Source organism: Apostichopus japonicus, chromosome 16 (assembly GCF_037975245.1).
Source record: "Apostichopus japonicus isolate 1M-3 chromosome 16, ASM3797524v1, whole genome shotgun sequence".
NCBI lineage: Eukaryota > Metazoa > Echinodermata > Holothuroidea > Aspidochirotida > Stichopodidae > Apostichopus > Apostichopus japonicus.
In genome coordinates, this window is record NC_092576.1 from 18847482 (window position 1) to 18863004 (window position 15523).

Here is a 15523-nt window from a genome sequence, read left to right on the forward strand (position 1 = left end):
CGCAAACCAGGACCCTTATGAGCGAGAAAGGGACAGAGAGGGAAATGTCGTCGTTCATAAATACACAAGACAGTAAGTTTTGGGGTACTAAACATTAGATATAGAGTTGTTGACATTAACAATTAAAAATCATGGACGTTAAATATGAATGTAAGAGACTGACTTCGGTCACTTTGCGGCTTTGATAAGCCAATGCAGCTTATTCGCGAGTTCCTGCTTGCAGGAGGATCTAATATACATACATACACACACATACATACATACTACTCTTACCTGTCTCATATACATAAGCACGGAGTGACGCTACTACGATGGTGGGAGACCCAATCGGAAAGGGACATTCCCCGAATGAAACTCCTATTTTCGAATGCGGCTTTACCGCATTGTACGATATTAAGTGGAGAAATATATACTTATTCCAAAGTAAAAGACAACAGAAGAAGGTAATGTTTGAGTAATAATACATACCTCTATGGAATGGAACATCCCGAACCGTTAATCTGATGGTAACATGGCTGTTGTGTAGTTTATAAGTCTACATTTCACATGTTACGTTCTTTTTTAAACTTTGAGAGTAACGTTAATTGAACTAAGATAACAAATTCAAACGTTCATGTTTACACCGTGTAAAGGAGACAATCGTTTATCTAAAATAGTTAAAACAACATTTCATGCTATACATATTTGCAGCATGTTAGTTAGTCTGCAGTTCGAAAAAATTTCCCACACTTCAGTTCAGTAACATTCTTTCTAGACAGAAAACCCACTACACAATACTCTGAAAAGTTCGTTTAGATCGGACACCTTACTGTAGCATTTACACGGTGTTTTATTGGTTCTTAAAGAACTGTTACGTAAAATACCGCATACCGCTGTAATGGTCGAGTATCGCTTTTGCATTTCAGCCAGCTTTCTCTTCAATATACAGCGATCAAAAATCAGAGAACTGTTTAGATTACATTACCGCAAGCCATCACATCCAAGCATTTGGTGGGGAGAATAAAGTGTTCCAATAATTAATCTGTAAAGAAAAGAAAGTGGTTGTGTTAATGAAGGAGACCACAGAGTAATTTCTTTAAAAAAAATGTGATATAGTAAGTATAAATTTACGGGACACGGGTAAATAGAGTCTGCAGCTTTTACCTCATGTATAAACAGAAATATAATAATATTTCGTCGAGATTATCATATGTTATTATTACTAGGCAGTCTACTACTGGATTCTAACGGCGGACATCATTTATTGTTACATACATTTAGGTTTGTACCTTTCTTGGAGTGAAACATATCACCGAAAAGTTAAGACACATACAAAGACGGATCATCGCATTAAGTACCGCATATTTTGGTGCATTGCATTTGAACAAAAGCAGAATAACGTTTTATGTACATTAACATTACGATGTGCTAATACAAATGATAAAGTATTCGCTATATCAGTTCATATATTACCTTTGAGTTAAAAAGTAAACATGAACTTTGATATATTTTATAGTTTATGTAGACATAAGCAGACATAAGCCGACTCAAAGCACATCTGCGCCATTTATGTCAATTTTGCAGACTCTTGGTCATATAAACTTGGAATTCTATACGTTTTACAGTGTTTCTCCTACATATGATAATGCCGGTTAATGAGTCTTATTTCTACGGTAAGTACGTTTTTGCTTTTGTTTTTCTCTCTAATATTTCTGCTAACTTAAATGACCATTGTTCTAAGGAGGATTTGCAGTACGTTTCGAAAATGCGGGACATGGTCAATACTATCATTCAATAACCGTCGGAACACTTCGCGATTGGTTTAATATGGTTCTATTCATATTTTTCTATCATAATGGTGTAAAGAATGTGTCTCATATACGGTATTGAAACATAAAAACAATTCGGATTTATTTCAAATTTGTTTCCAGGAAAATAATAGACGTATGCATAATGATATGTTTATGTATGTTAATTGTTGCATGTGACTTGATACTGAACACGTTATGTCAAGAATGGGTGCTTGAATAGATCTGCTTGAGGGTTCTAACAATGAATATTAAAGGTTTTGTTGTTTGTCTGATCATTTCATGCCAATAAAACACGCAACAAACTGTGGAAAATCTATATTGGAACTTAAACGTCATCGAAAGCACATGTGTTTTTGAATATCTAAATTTCAACCATATAAACGAGTTCAACCAAGATAGAGGATGAATGAAATGGATGCTCGCTGACACTTTATAGTTTCTTTCGAAATGTTCATGCACACCTCTAAGCCTTTCATACGAATGCTTGTATGCATGACTTGTTTATACAACTTCAGTCTGGAGGTATGTAACCAAGTATTGTAAGAGAAAGTAATAGAGACAACAATAAAATGGATGGATGAATCACGTGTACATATCATAGTAATGTAGCCACACTTCTATACAAAGTTTCATGCAATGAACAAAATAGCTCCAATAAGTCAATCACTTAACTCACATTCTGTAGTTAGTAATTGATTAGGACAGCATTCATATTGAATTAATCTCAAACAGTGTTAGAATAAGAATACAGCTCAAAAAAAGATAAATACATTCTTAACCAAGATTTATTAGTTTGTAAATATAAAAGAAAATAATTAATGTATATCTCAAAGCTTATGAATAAGATATTGATAAACCCTGTAAGACACATGGATCTCTAACAATGATGTAACGATGATAGATGAACTGCAATATCACTGAACATTTTAATATAAAACAACGTACCTTATGAGATTAAGCAAGGCGTTAATACATGCGAAGCAAATGTTAAGACTAATAAAGCACAAATAAAAAAAAAGTATCTAGAAATGCTTACATTAAAACAAAAGAGAATGAGTTAGCTAATTGATAATATCATATCAGAGACCAAGAAGTCTTTAAGGGTGAAAAGTAGATACAAAGAGCCATTACTATTCCAACAAAAAAAACTTTAATAATAAAATGTAGAAAGTCACCGACATTTACAGCAATTTCCATTCTCTTTGCAGCTTACAATTTCCATGAACGATTGAGTAGATAGGAATGATAATCATAATTGTCAAAACATATTTTAATGAAGCAAACACTCTAAGGTCTAAATAGAGAACTCTGAAACACAATGTGACTTATTCGTTTGCAACCGTGTGGAAAGTTAGCATTATGTTATGATGACTCTATAACTAATTGGAGATGCTGCCGCCTTATTCTGATCTGGATTGGTTGTGCTTGTGAGTCGACCAAGTCACAAACAGACAACATTATAACCATCCTTTATTATCAATATGACATAGAATTATCTAAATTTCAAAGTTTAAGTAGGTGATACCAACACATAGCTTGTGATTTTGATTGATTCATTTCACAAGGCAAAACAAGACACTTGTATAAGGATCACACACAAAAAAATAAACAGCATACTTATTTCCACTATTGTTCCTTTACACAGAAAACAACGAATGAATAAATAAAGAGAACACACTAAAACTAAAAAATAAATAAAAAATAGTCAAGAATATATGACGCCGATTTTAAAATCATAAAAAATGGGTCTCTAATTGTTGAGTTGCGAAGGTACAAGGGGGGCCTTGGTGGTCCTGTCCCATGGTACATACTGTACTGTGAAGTGCCGTACCATATTGGAGCGGCATGCAAAGTTATTATGGACACAATTTTCATCACGAGCCTATTTTACCTATCATCATACTTTTATGAAGGCCCATGGAATAGTCGTATCTTACCAAGAAGCTTAGAACTGCATGTCACACATACTAAAAAGACAAGATACAAGGTAAAACGAAACTAAAAGAGAATTGTATTTGTTTACCTTTCTTATCTGATAAGTTAATATTTAACACGGAGATTTAATTCCATTCATGTAGGACGAACTTGGACTTAATTGAATTGTTTAAACTGATATAGTACATTGTATCAGTTAGAAACGACAAAGGACATCACACTCAAAGGTTCAGCCTACAGTAGTCAATACACAACTTAAAAATGAAATGAAATTGAGCAGTATAATATGCGGCTATTGAATTAGGTATTTAAAGCCAATTGATCAAATACATAATTAGCTTTCGTGAAACAGGTATGAATAACAAAGAAACAAAATGCAAGTTTTAACTGCGAAATGGAAAGTAAAAAAAACCCATAAAAAAGCACTTGATTTGATGTATTGTACATTATCCATTGACTACAGCAGCTGAGTTTTCGAGATACTGACAAATAAATTCAAAGAATTACTTTGAAGTAATAGATTCAAAATAAGAAACAATAATACAAAAGTGAATGTACTTGACCACTCTACTATGAACAGAGAAAGTTTTTTGTTTAAATTTTCACGATACACTTGTTGTAAGATGACTGTAGCAAGACCCTACATGATTAATATGCACGTGAATCCTACACCCGATATGGGTAGATATGAAATGAGTGGTGAAGAATTACATTAACTAGTTTTATTAAGCTTTTTAATTAAAATGTGTTGTTAAAGTTAATAAAGCATAGAAAATATACATTGCAAAACATTTATAAAATACTTAGCACATTATAAGTTCAGTTCTATACAATACTTTTCAATGAAAAGCAAATGTAAACTTTTATTTGCCCCAATAATTTACGAAGAAAAAAATAGTATTCATATATAATGTTCATACATACTTTTGGAGTAGTTACATCATCAAATATGGAAAAAAAAAAACACAAGTAGAAATATGACAAATGCTGCATACTTGTGTGCGTTTAAAAAGATTAAGAATTAGGAGGTAAACTCAGTAAAGATATTTATCATTCAATATGTCAGTGACCTATCGATACATTTTGAAGTGTACTAATGTGCCAACAAAAGAGATAACGTACTCTTGATATCACTTTATCAATAAAAAGCAAACATGAACTTTGGTTTCATCGTTAATCGGAGAAACTATGGTGGTCATAATGTAAGGTTATATTGTAAACCCAATTTTACTTTTGTCAAGTCAAGCAAACGAGTTACTTAACAGAAAGACGTTGATGGCTCTTAATTCACATGCAGAAACACAAAGGCAAACTAAGAGAGAATCAACTATTCCATTGTCTATGACTTGAGAACTGCATTCTACCCTGTCACGTTGCATGGTTCGACTCTGTAATGTTGGCTCCGAGTGCCAATCCTAACTTGCATGGGCGCTATATCCAAATTCGAAATAAAACAACGAACGTACGATCTCTATGAACCTAAGAGTATGATTTTATCTTTACATAACATCGAGTTGGATATCATAACTAAAAATTGCCATCTGCATAACATCAAACTATAATAAAAACAGTAAAGTGACAGGAAGGCTTTTTTACTCCCGCTCAAATGCATCTGGACTAGTAGTGCTCTGAAGCTCCTTAAAAGGAGAATTCCTTATTTGTAGTATAACATAAAGTAAAGTATTTTTAATAAAGTTTAACTCTTGCAAAGTCTGTTACAATCAAATTTTCTTACAATCTTTTTGTTGGATTTGCCTAGCATTTGTTTCTTCCTGTAATTTACTTCCACATACATTTATATCTTATAATACATCAAAACAATATGCCAGCATAAAAAATAAAAAAATAAAAAACAGACAAACATAAGTAAGCTAAGCTTTCATTAAGGATTTCATTTGTATATTTTTGGCGGATTAAATCTAGAGTACTTTAAACGGTAAATACGATTTTTTTTTTTACTATTCTAATAACTTATGATTCTTTGCAATAAAGGAATTGCTGTAAATTGTATCCAGTGCGCAGATCGGTTATTGCGTACATATATAAATACTGCAGTAACATATCATGCTTAATTTTAATGCAGTATTCTCCATAATATTCCACCATACGTTGATGTTAAAACAACCGTGTAGAGCATTAAGTCATGTTTTAGCCCGAATGTTAACTAGTTTAAAAAAGGAAAGCTTCATTTTCCAATCAGGAAGAACAATTAAGAAAATCAGTCTTCACTTATCATTATTACAATCCGTTTACAACGTTTCAATAACTTGTTCGTATTTTGTATTCACATTAAAAGTGAAAGTAAGGCTTACACCAAGATCTATGCCCTCTCCTTTGCATGCAGTGTCTGGTCTTCTTTAAACCTAAGTTGACATTAGATTTCCATCAAAGTGATTATGTCTCATTGTGAGACTATGACTGGAATAGTGAAATGTGCTTATAAACATCATTCCTATACCTTCGCTTTTGGTATCTTGTTTTGATGTCTTCCTCCGGGTTTGTGGTCGTATATATGACGTCAATGTGTGATCATTGAAACTGTAACATTGTATTCAATATGGTGGGATTATGGATAGTTTAGGGGACAAAAAAAAAAAAAAAAACCTCACACACCACATTGGAGGGATAGCTTATGTATATTTTAAAGATACGGCACGGGAACACATTGTAGCAACGCCTCTACCTACATGGAATATATGTATAAATATGACCAAAATTAATCATGTCATATGCATTGGACACTTTTTATATAGTGGCGTACGACTGGAAAAATATGAAGTTCCACTTGTGAGAAAACTAAACTGCACTTAAAGGTAAGACAGACGTTTTTTTTTTCAATGCAATTGGAAACACACTAACTGTAAAGACCATTCATTAGTTTAACCATCTCAGGTAAAACAAGTCATATTGGACAACATTTGCACCACCAGCCTATTTTCTGGCAAAAATTTATGAATAATAGACGTAGGATACTTACCTTCTCTTGTGATAGACATCTTATGTGTCATAGTTACCTCCTGACTACAAATATGATACGGCATCTTTATATTTCTTTTCAAGAAAACGATCACATGGGTTTACTAAAACCGGTAAGGAAGGTCGTAATCCCACTGTGGGCACCTGTTACATATATTGAACAATGCTAATTCTGCTTTGGTGACAGATTTTGCCTTACTCTAGAGAATAAACATTATGCTAACCAACTAACCAACTAATAAATTGTGATTTCCAAAGCCGAATCTCGAATGAACATTTCCCTGTCTGTTTATAAATACACAAGACAGTAAGTTTTTTGGGTATTATATATCACTACTCTCTTACCCGTCCTATATATTTTTGCACGGAGTGACGCTACTACGATGCTGGTAACATGGCTGTTGTGTACTGTATAAGCTTAAATTTCACATGTTACGTTTTTCAAACTTTAAGAGTAACTATATATGAACTAACATAACAAATTCAAAATTTCTACACTAGCATTTAATACAATATCAGATTTAAACCATGTGAAGGAGACAATCATTAACTTAAAATACTTTAAACAACTTTTTCATGCTATACACGTTTGCATCATTTTAGTTATTCTGCAGTTCGATAATAATTTTACACACTTCAGTTCAGTAATATTCTTTCTAAACGGACAACCCACTGCACAATACGCTGACAAGCTCGTTAAGATTCATAACACGTAACCGGGAATATAGTTAATGTAACGTACGTATTGAGGAGCAACTAGCTATATTGGGCATCAATGAGTATATCAGAAAGTTTCCAAGCCCACTGAATCATAGATAAATGGTTCAACTAACATAGAATTCTCATTATTTCAAAACGGATAGCTTTTCCGATGACAGTTTTTAGCATGTCTCATTTCAGCGATGCATGAATGACCATGAAGAGAGTATCGGGCACCTTACTGTAGAATTTACGCGATTGTTGTATTAGTTATAAAGGAACTGTAACCTAAAACAATGCAAACTGCTGTAATGGTCGAGTATCGCTCTTGAATTTCAGCCAGCATTCTCTTCAGTATAAAGCGTTAAAAAATCATAGAACTGTTTAATTTACATCACCGCATGTAATAATATGTCATATCCAAGTATTTGAAAGGGGGAGAATCAGGTGTTCTAATAATATATCTGTAAAGAAAAGAAAGTGGTTGTGTTGATGAAGGTGACAAAAGAGTGATTTCTTTTAAAAACAAATCAAAAATTCAAAGATAATGTGTATATTTGTATCATTTCTAATTGTCAATTGCACCATGAACATTCTTTGAGTGGTGTGTGCGCATTATAAGTCGTATTACTATTATTATTATATTTTACGGGACAACGGTTAATAGAGTCTTCAATTTTTACCTTATGTACAAATAGATATATAATAATATTTCGTCTAAATGATCATATTTTTATAATAACTAGGCAGTCTACTACTGCTATAGGATTCTAATGGTGGACATCATTTATTGTTACATACATTAAGGTTCGTACCTTTATTGGAGTGGAACGTATCACCGTAAAAGTCAAGACACGTACAAAGACGCATCATCGCATTAAGTACCGCATATTTTGGTGCATTTTAACAAAAGCAGAATAGCGTTTTATGTGCATTAGCTATACGATGTGCTAATACAAATGATAACGTATTCGCTTTATCAGTTCATATATTACCTCTTAGTGAAAAGTAAATATGAACTTTGAAATCTTCTATAGTTGATGTAGACAAAAGCCGACATAAGCCTACTCACAGCACATCTACGCCATTTTATATCAATATTGCAGACTCTTTGTCATATAAACTTGAAATTCTCTACGTTTTACAGTGTTTCTTCTACATATGATAATGCCGGTTAATTAGTCTTATTTCTACGGTAAGTACGTTTTTTTTTCTTCCTTTTGTCTCTAATATATCTGCTAACTTAAATGGCCAGTGTTCTAAGAAGGATTTGCAGTACGTTTTCGAAATGCGGGACATGGTTAATGCTATAATACTATGACCATAGGAACACTTCGCGATTGGTTCAATATGGTTCTATTCATAATCTGTTTTTTCACAATGGTGTCAAGAATGTGTCTCATGTATGGTATTGGAATATAAAAATAATTCGGAATCATTTTTATTTCTTTATTAGCGGTAATGTGCTATATTAACTGACCAGAAAGAGTTAACTTCACAAACATTCGCGTATGCTTTCACACTGAAATCATTTATACTTAGCTGTATTTCACAACATAAGTGACGCGCGCACATTAATGTTTCAGACTCTCTATGGAGTATCTCTTCTTTCCGCAAACTCTAACCTTGTCATAAACAAGGTTGGCATATTCCTCATTATAAAATTATATGAGATTTTTGTAACACATTGCTTAGAAATTACTGATACGAAGTTTTCGTTTCCGGGAAAATGATAAACGTACGATAATGGTATGTTTATGTATGTTAATTTATGCATGTGACTTAATACTGAACACGTAATGTCAAGAATGGGTACTTGAATAGATCTCTTTCTCTGCTTGAAGGTTCTAATAATGGATAATAAAGGTTATGTTTTTTTGTGGGATCACTTCATGCCAATTAAACACACAACAAACTGTGGAAAATCTAAAATTGAACTTTTACAGCATCAACTTTGTATACGTCATGGAAAGCACATGAGTTTTTGTATTTCTGGTTTTCGACCATATAAACGAGCAACCGATGTAAAAAAATGAATTAAAATCGCTGCCTGCTGTCACTTTAGAGTTTGTTTCCCCATTACATGTAAACTTCTCAGCCTTGTAGGAAAACTATCATCGTTCACATTATGACTTGTTTATACCACTTCAATCTGGAGGAATGTATCCAGGGATTGTAAGAGAAAGTCCAAAACCCCAAAATATATGGACATTTTAACCACGTATACACAACATAGTATATGTAGCCATGCAACTATACAAGAGTTAATGGAATGAGCAAAATAGCACGGATTAGTTAATCTGCAAGTTGTTTCAATAAGTAGTAAGTTGTAATAAGTAATTGATTTGGTAAGCCTTCATGACGTATAAATATCAAACAGTGATAGAACAAGGACCCAGCTCAAATAAAATAAATGTATGCGAAATTGACTAAAACCAAACATGCTTAACCTAGATTTATCGGTTTGTAAATCTAAAAGAAAATAATTAAAATACATGCCAAAGCTTAGGAATAACATATTAATGGACCCTGTAAGACACAAGGCTCTATAACAATGATTTAATTTAGACCCCGCGCAAAGAAGAAATACATTTTACATCAAAACACAATGGACAAGGTGAGTACTTCGTAAAAGAAACCCGGGAGAGAACTTCGCTCGTTTACTTTTCTTATCTGATTAGTCAATAATTAACGCAGTTATGTATTCACTTTAAACTGCAATATCACTGAACAGTTTAAACTAAAACAATGTATCTTATGAGATTTAATAAGTCATTAGTACCTACAAAAGCAAATGTTAAGACTAAGAAATGCCCCTAAAGAACAATTTCTAGAAATGCTAACAATGAAACAAAAGAGATAGAGTTAAGCTAATAGATAATATCAATATCAGAGACTAAGAAGTAGTTTAGGAAAAAGACAGTTATAAAGAGCCATTTCTTTTAAAAATAATAACAAAAAAATAACAAAACAAAAAACACCAACGAAACATACTACATTTAGAGCTATTTTTAATATATCTGCAGCTTACAATTTTTACTAACAGTTGAGTAGAGTGACAAGGAATAATAAACATAATTGTCAAAACGTTATTTTTCTAGTGCAAACATTGTAAGGCCTAAATAGAAAACCCTGAAGCGAAACTGAATAATTATGTGAAATATACTACTTGGATCATAACAAGCTTTGTACGCTGTTGTAATGAAGGCAACCGATAATTATGTCATGAAGTTCAGCAGTGACACTTGTTGCTTACGTTTAAGATGATATTTATCATACGTGTATGTGACTCTAAATGCATTGTAACCATGTGAACACTTAGAATTATGTTATCATGACTATATTTCTAAATGAAGATGCCGCCGCCTTCTTCTGATCTGGACTGTTTGTGCTAGTGTGTCGACTAAAAGTAACATTTTGCAATCAAAAGAGACAACATTACAACCATATTTTTTTGTATCATTATGACATACTGATTCCATTGATGACAACACTTATACCTATCTACATTTCAAAGTTTAAGTAGATGGTACCAGGACGTAGCTAGTGTGGAACTTTATTTTAATTTGATATATTTTACACCAAAAATACAAAGGCAAAACAAGACACTTGTGTAGGGATAACACAGAAACGTTTGTACAGCAGATTTATTTCCATTGCGGTTCCTTTACTTTCAAAATAATGAATACATAAATAAAGAGAACACACTAAAAACCCAAAACAAATTAAAGAATATAAAATGGCTCATAGGTTAAATATAATCCCCTGACTTTTGTGTGATCAGCAAGTCCAAAAGATGCTTTTTGACTCCCGTTCAAATGCATCAGGACAAGAAGTGCCCTGAAGCTCCTTAAGGAGAGAATTCCTTACTTGCAGTATAAAAGAAATTTTAATTAGTATACCATCCATACCTAGATCTATAAAAACAATATATGTAATAGAGTGTAGCTCTTGCAAAGTCAGTTATAATCAAATTTCCTTCTAATCTTGTTGTTGGATTTGCCTAACATATGTGTGTTTTTGTAATTTATATCCACATATTTATATTTTATAATTTATCATAACAATATGAAAAAAAAAACCACAACGACAACAGACAAGCATAAGTTAGTTAGGTAGGTAACATGTCTGCCAACTGGCAGACATGTTACCTTTCTAACGTCTGTTTTGTTATTCTGTACTTTTCATGTTGTTATTCATGTTGCATATCCTCAAATTATATTCAAGAGATAGTTATTGAGGAAAATATAGAGGTTTTATACGTATTCATACAAAAACACGTTCAGTCACGTGACTTTCTAAGCAATGTCAATACGCAGAGTAGATACCTTGTGGTATAATTTACACATGTTGACAGTACACCGAGTAGCATACATAGACCTATTCTGATCACACCAAATCAGTAAAACGCAACAAACGAGACTTGCATTGTTATTTCTTTTTTTCAGAAAATGTCTTTATTTAACTACTAAATGTATTGATTCCATACTCTGAGAGTGACGTTTACTAAACACTGTTAACGGAAAGACAATAAGCCGATGTCCTTGAGAAGCGAAATGAAAATATTGAGAAACAAAGTCTTTTGATACTAAAACTTTAATTTTTGGTTTAATTGCATTATGTGGCCGTTGGGTATGACCTAAGTATAAAATAACTTCAAAGCAAGACATCTTAGCGAACAGTTATGGATGCAAACAACAAACTAATCAAACGAAAGTGAATGTATTGGATATTGTGGGTTGAGCTGTCAGTGCACATAAAACTCGCAACAATTATACTACGAGTGTTTTCTCCAAGCCATTCAATTGTTTTTGCTTACCAATCAAATAATTTCACCGCATTGGTATATGCTAATATTCTAATTTCTTTTTGTTAACATCGTATAATCGTCTAATCAGCAGAAATTCAGCCGTAATGATAGGTACACTGTAATAACTGTAAATACTACTTAAATCAAGTGAATATGAAAATACTTCACATAGTGTCACCCGTTTCCCTCACTTCCCCCCAAAACGTGTTGTTTTGTTTTAAAAGACTGTATCTAGTGCGTTAATTATAAAATCGTCAGGCAAACATAAATAATACAAATATGAGATCGTCTGTAAACAATACACACAAGGATCAGTGTAATTAAATATATTATAACCTAAATAAAAATATGATATTTTTTACTCGAAATGAGCATGATCGCTCTTTAGAAAAAATGCTGCACAGATGTGTCAATAAAAATTGATAATTGACATAATCTCTGTCTCTTGTTGCAATACATGACACAGTGTACAGTAAATATGAACTTTGATAACAACCTCAATGTATGAGGAAAGTGGAGTATACAAAACGTAACTGCGCCAATTTACATTAACACGGCGGACACTTTTACTAAGGAAGTTGTGTCAAAATATTTACCAATCAGAATTGACCAGAATGAGACACATTCGTTCTTTATAACTATTGCATACCGCTATTAATATTGAAACCAGTTAAACGTAACAACATAGTTTTGTGTAATCCAGTAACAATTCGTTAGCTAAACTGCACAATTAAATTTCCATAACCTTGCCATCACAATAAGCCGATAACCATCTTAGAGTTTAGGCTTTGGTTTCTCTTCAACATAGTGAAGTGGTCGATTACCCCGTTGTTAGGTTTATTTATGAATTATATATTAGTGTAAAGGTATATACGGAACAAGCAGTTTCTGTTAGTGTTCTTCACGCACAAAATAAATGAACTCATAACGTTACTAAAAGAAAGAAAAACAAAATGACCACTCGCGGCATATCATTATTCAAGCTGTTGGAGTTGGCTAGGTAGTTGGGTGCTATTAGAAGGGTTTAAAGTGAAGAAAAGTTCATGAATTCTCCTTACCATTCAACATATTTTTGATATCTCGCTAGAAAAAGCGGTAAACACATTTGTCAAGTACTGTAATATGATAACATATTCTTTATACGCCTATCCATATAACCTGCTGCGAAAAGCAAACATGAACATTGGAACGCATCAGATATGTAGACCATACTCCGAACGGCGCCATTTTCTGTTACTTGGCAGACCTGTGCTAGACCTGTGATTCTATATTTTTATTAATGATTTCATTTCTATATTTTTGGCGGATTAAATCTAGACTACCTTAAACAGTAAATACGACGTTTGTCACTGTACTGAGAACGTATGATTCCTTGCAACGAAGGGATTGCTGTTAATTATATCCACTGCGTTGATATGTTATTGCTTACATGTACAAATACTGTAGAAATATTTACTGCCTAATTGTAATGCAGTATACTTCATAATTTTCTACTACACGTGGATGTTGGACAACCATGTAGAGCATTCAGTTCCTGTTTAAGCCTGCGTGTTTACGGGGTTACAAAATGCGTATTTCATTTACCAATCAGAAAGAACAAGTAAGAAAAACAGTTTTTATACATCATGTATTACATTCCGCTTACAACGTTATAATAACTTGGTCGTGGTTGTATATCTCATTAAAAGTGAAAGTAAGGCTTATACCAAGAGATATGCCCTGTCCTTTGTATGCAGTATCTGGTCTTCTTCAAACATAAGTTGACATTACATAACCATCAACGTGAAATCAGTATGTTTTTCGATGATCAATCATTGTAAGGCTATGTATGACTAAAATCGTGCATATTTTTACACACGTCCTATTTATAATACACCACTCCCACAGCTTTGATTTTGACAGCTTATGTTGATGTCACCTTTTGGGTTTTTGGTCTTGTATACGACGTCAATGAGTAATCATTGAAACTGTAACCTTCACTTTAATCTGGTGGGATTATGGATAGTTTGGGGGACATAAACCCGCACAGACGGCAATCTAGGGATATGTTATGTACAGTGTAAAGATATGTCACAAAACATTGTAGCAACACCGACATTAAATACGTGTTTAAATATCACCTAAATGAGTCATATCATATGCATTGAACAGGAAGTGGTGACGTTAGGTATAGGACTGAAAAAAATGTAAAGTTCTAATTGTGAGAAAGCTATACAGCAATTAAAAAGAAGACAGAATTTTTTTTTTTTTAATTAAACAATCTCCGCTAAGACACAATCAGCACTTATTATTTCCGTGTATGTTTAGACCTAAAATTTCAAAGACAGGGTCACGTTAATATATCTGAAGTACCAGCTTCTGATGCAAATTATATGATTTTAAAGTCACGATAAGTGGTCTTTAATTGTTGGGTGGGTGAGGTAGGAGAGGCTTCGGTGATTCTGTCTAAAAATCCATACCGTACTTTGAAGTGCCATACAATATTGAAGTTGCAGGCAAAGTTATTATTGGAAACCCTTCCATCACAAGCATATTTTATCTTTGGCCATAATTCATGTAGGACGAACTTTGACTTAATTGAATTGTTTAAACTGATATAGTATATTGTATCAGTTAGAAATGACAAAGAACATCACACTCAAAGGTTAAGACTACAGAAGTCAATACACAACACAACAAGAAATGAAACTGAGCAGTAAAATATGGTGCTATTGAATTAGTTATTTGAAAGCCAATTGACAATATATATATTATTTGCTTCCGAGAAACATGTATGAATATCAAAGAGACGAAGCGCAATTTTAACTGCGAAATGGAAATTAAAGAAACCGAATACAAAACCACAAGAACAAATCACTTGATTTGATGTATTGTACAATATCCATGAGCTACAACAGCTGAGTGTTCAGGGTAATGACAAATGCATTCATAGCACTACTTTTACGTAATAGATACAAAATAAGAAACAATAATACAATAAATAATGTACTTGACCACTCTACTAAGAACATATCAGGTTTTTTTTTTTTTTTTTAAACTAATACAGTATCAGTAAATGATTCGGGAACTTCCATTTTGAATCAGATTTGTAGGAAGATAATGCAACCGTTCGCTACTTATCATTTATAATGGCTCTTATTCATGTGACATATTTAGGCCTCACGATACACTTTTTATAAAATGACTGTAGCACAACCCTACATGATTAATGTGCATGTGAATCCTACACCCGATATGGGTAGATATAAAATGAGTGGTAAAGAATTACATTAACTAGTTGTATTAAGCTTTTCAATTAAAATGTGTTGATAAA

At 32.9% G+C, this 15523-nt stretch overlaps 1 protein-coding gene across 3 annotated transcripts in view; it reads left to right on the forward strand.

Annotated features, from left to right (window-relative positions):
* The first annotated feature begins 1558 nt into the window (after positions 1-1558).
* LOC139982741 (uncharacterized) overlaps positions 1559-15523 on the forward strand; it is an 88624-nt gene continuing 74659 nt past the window's right edge. The window contains exon 1 of one of the 3 annotated variants that reach the window (XM_071995816.1): positions 1559-1652. The gene's annotated coding sequence lies outside the window, so the exon portion shown is untranslated. Of the gene's footprint in view, positions 1653-8461; positions 8596-13390; positions 13541-15523 lie in introns of those variants that run through there. The other 2 variants (XM_071995815.1, XM_071995814.1) reach the window with 2 other exon arrangements.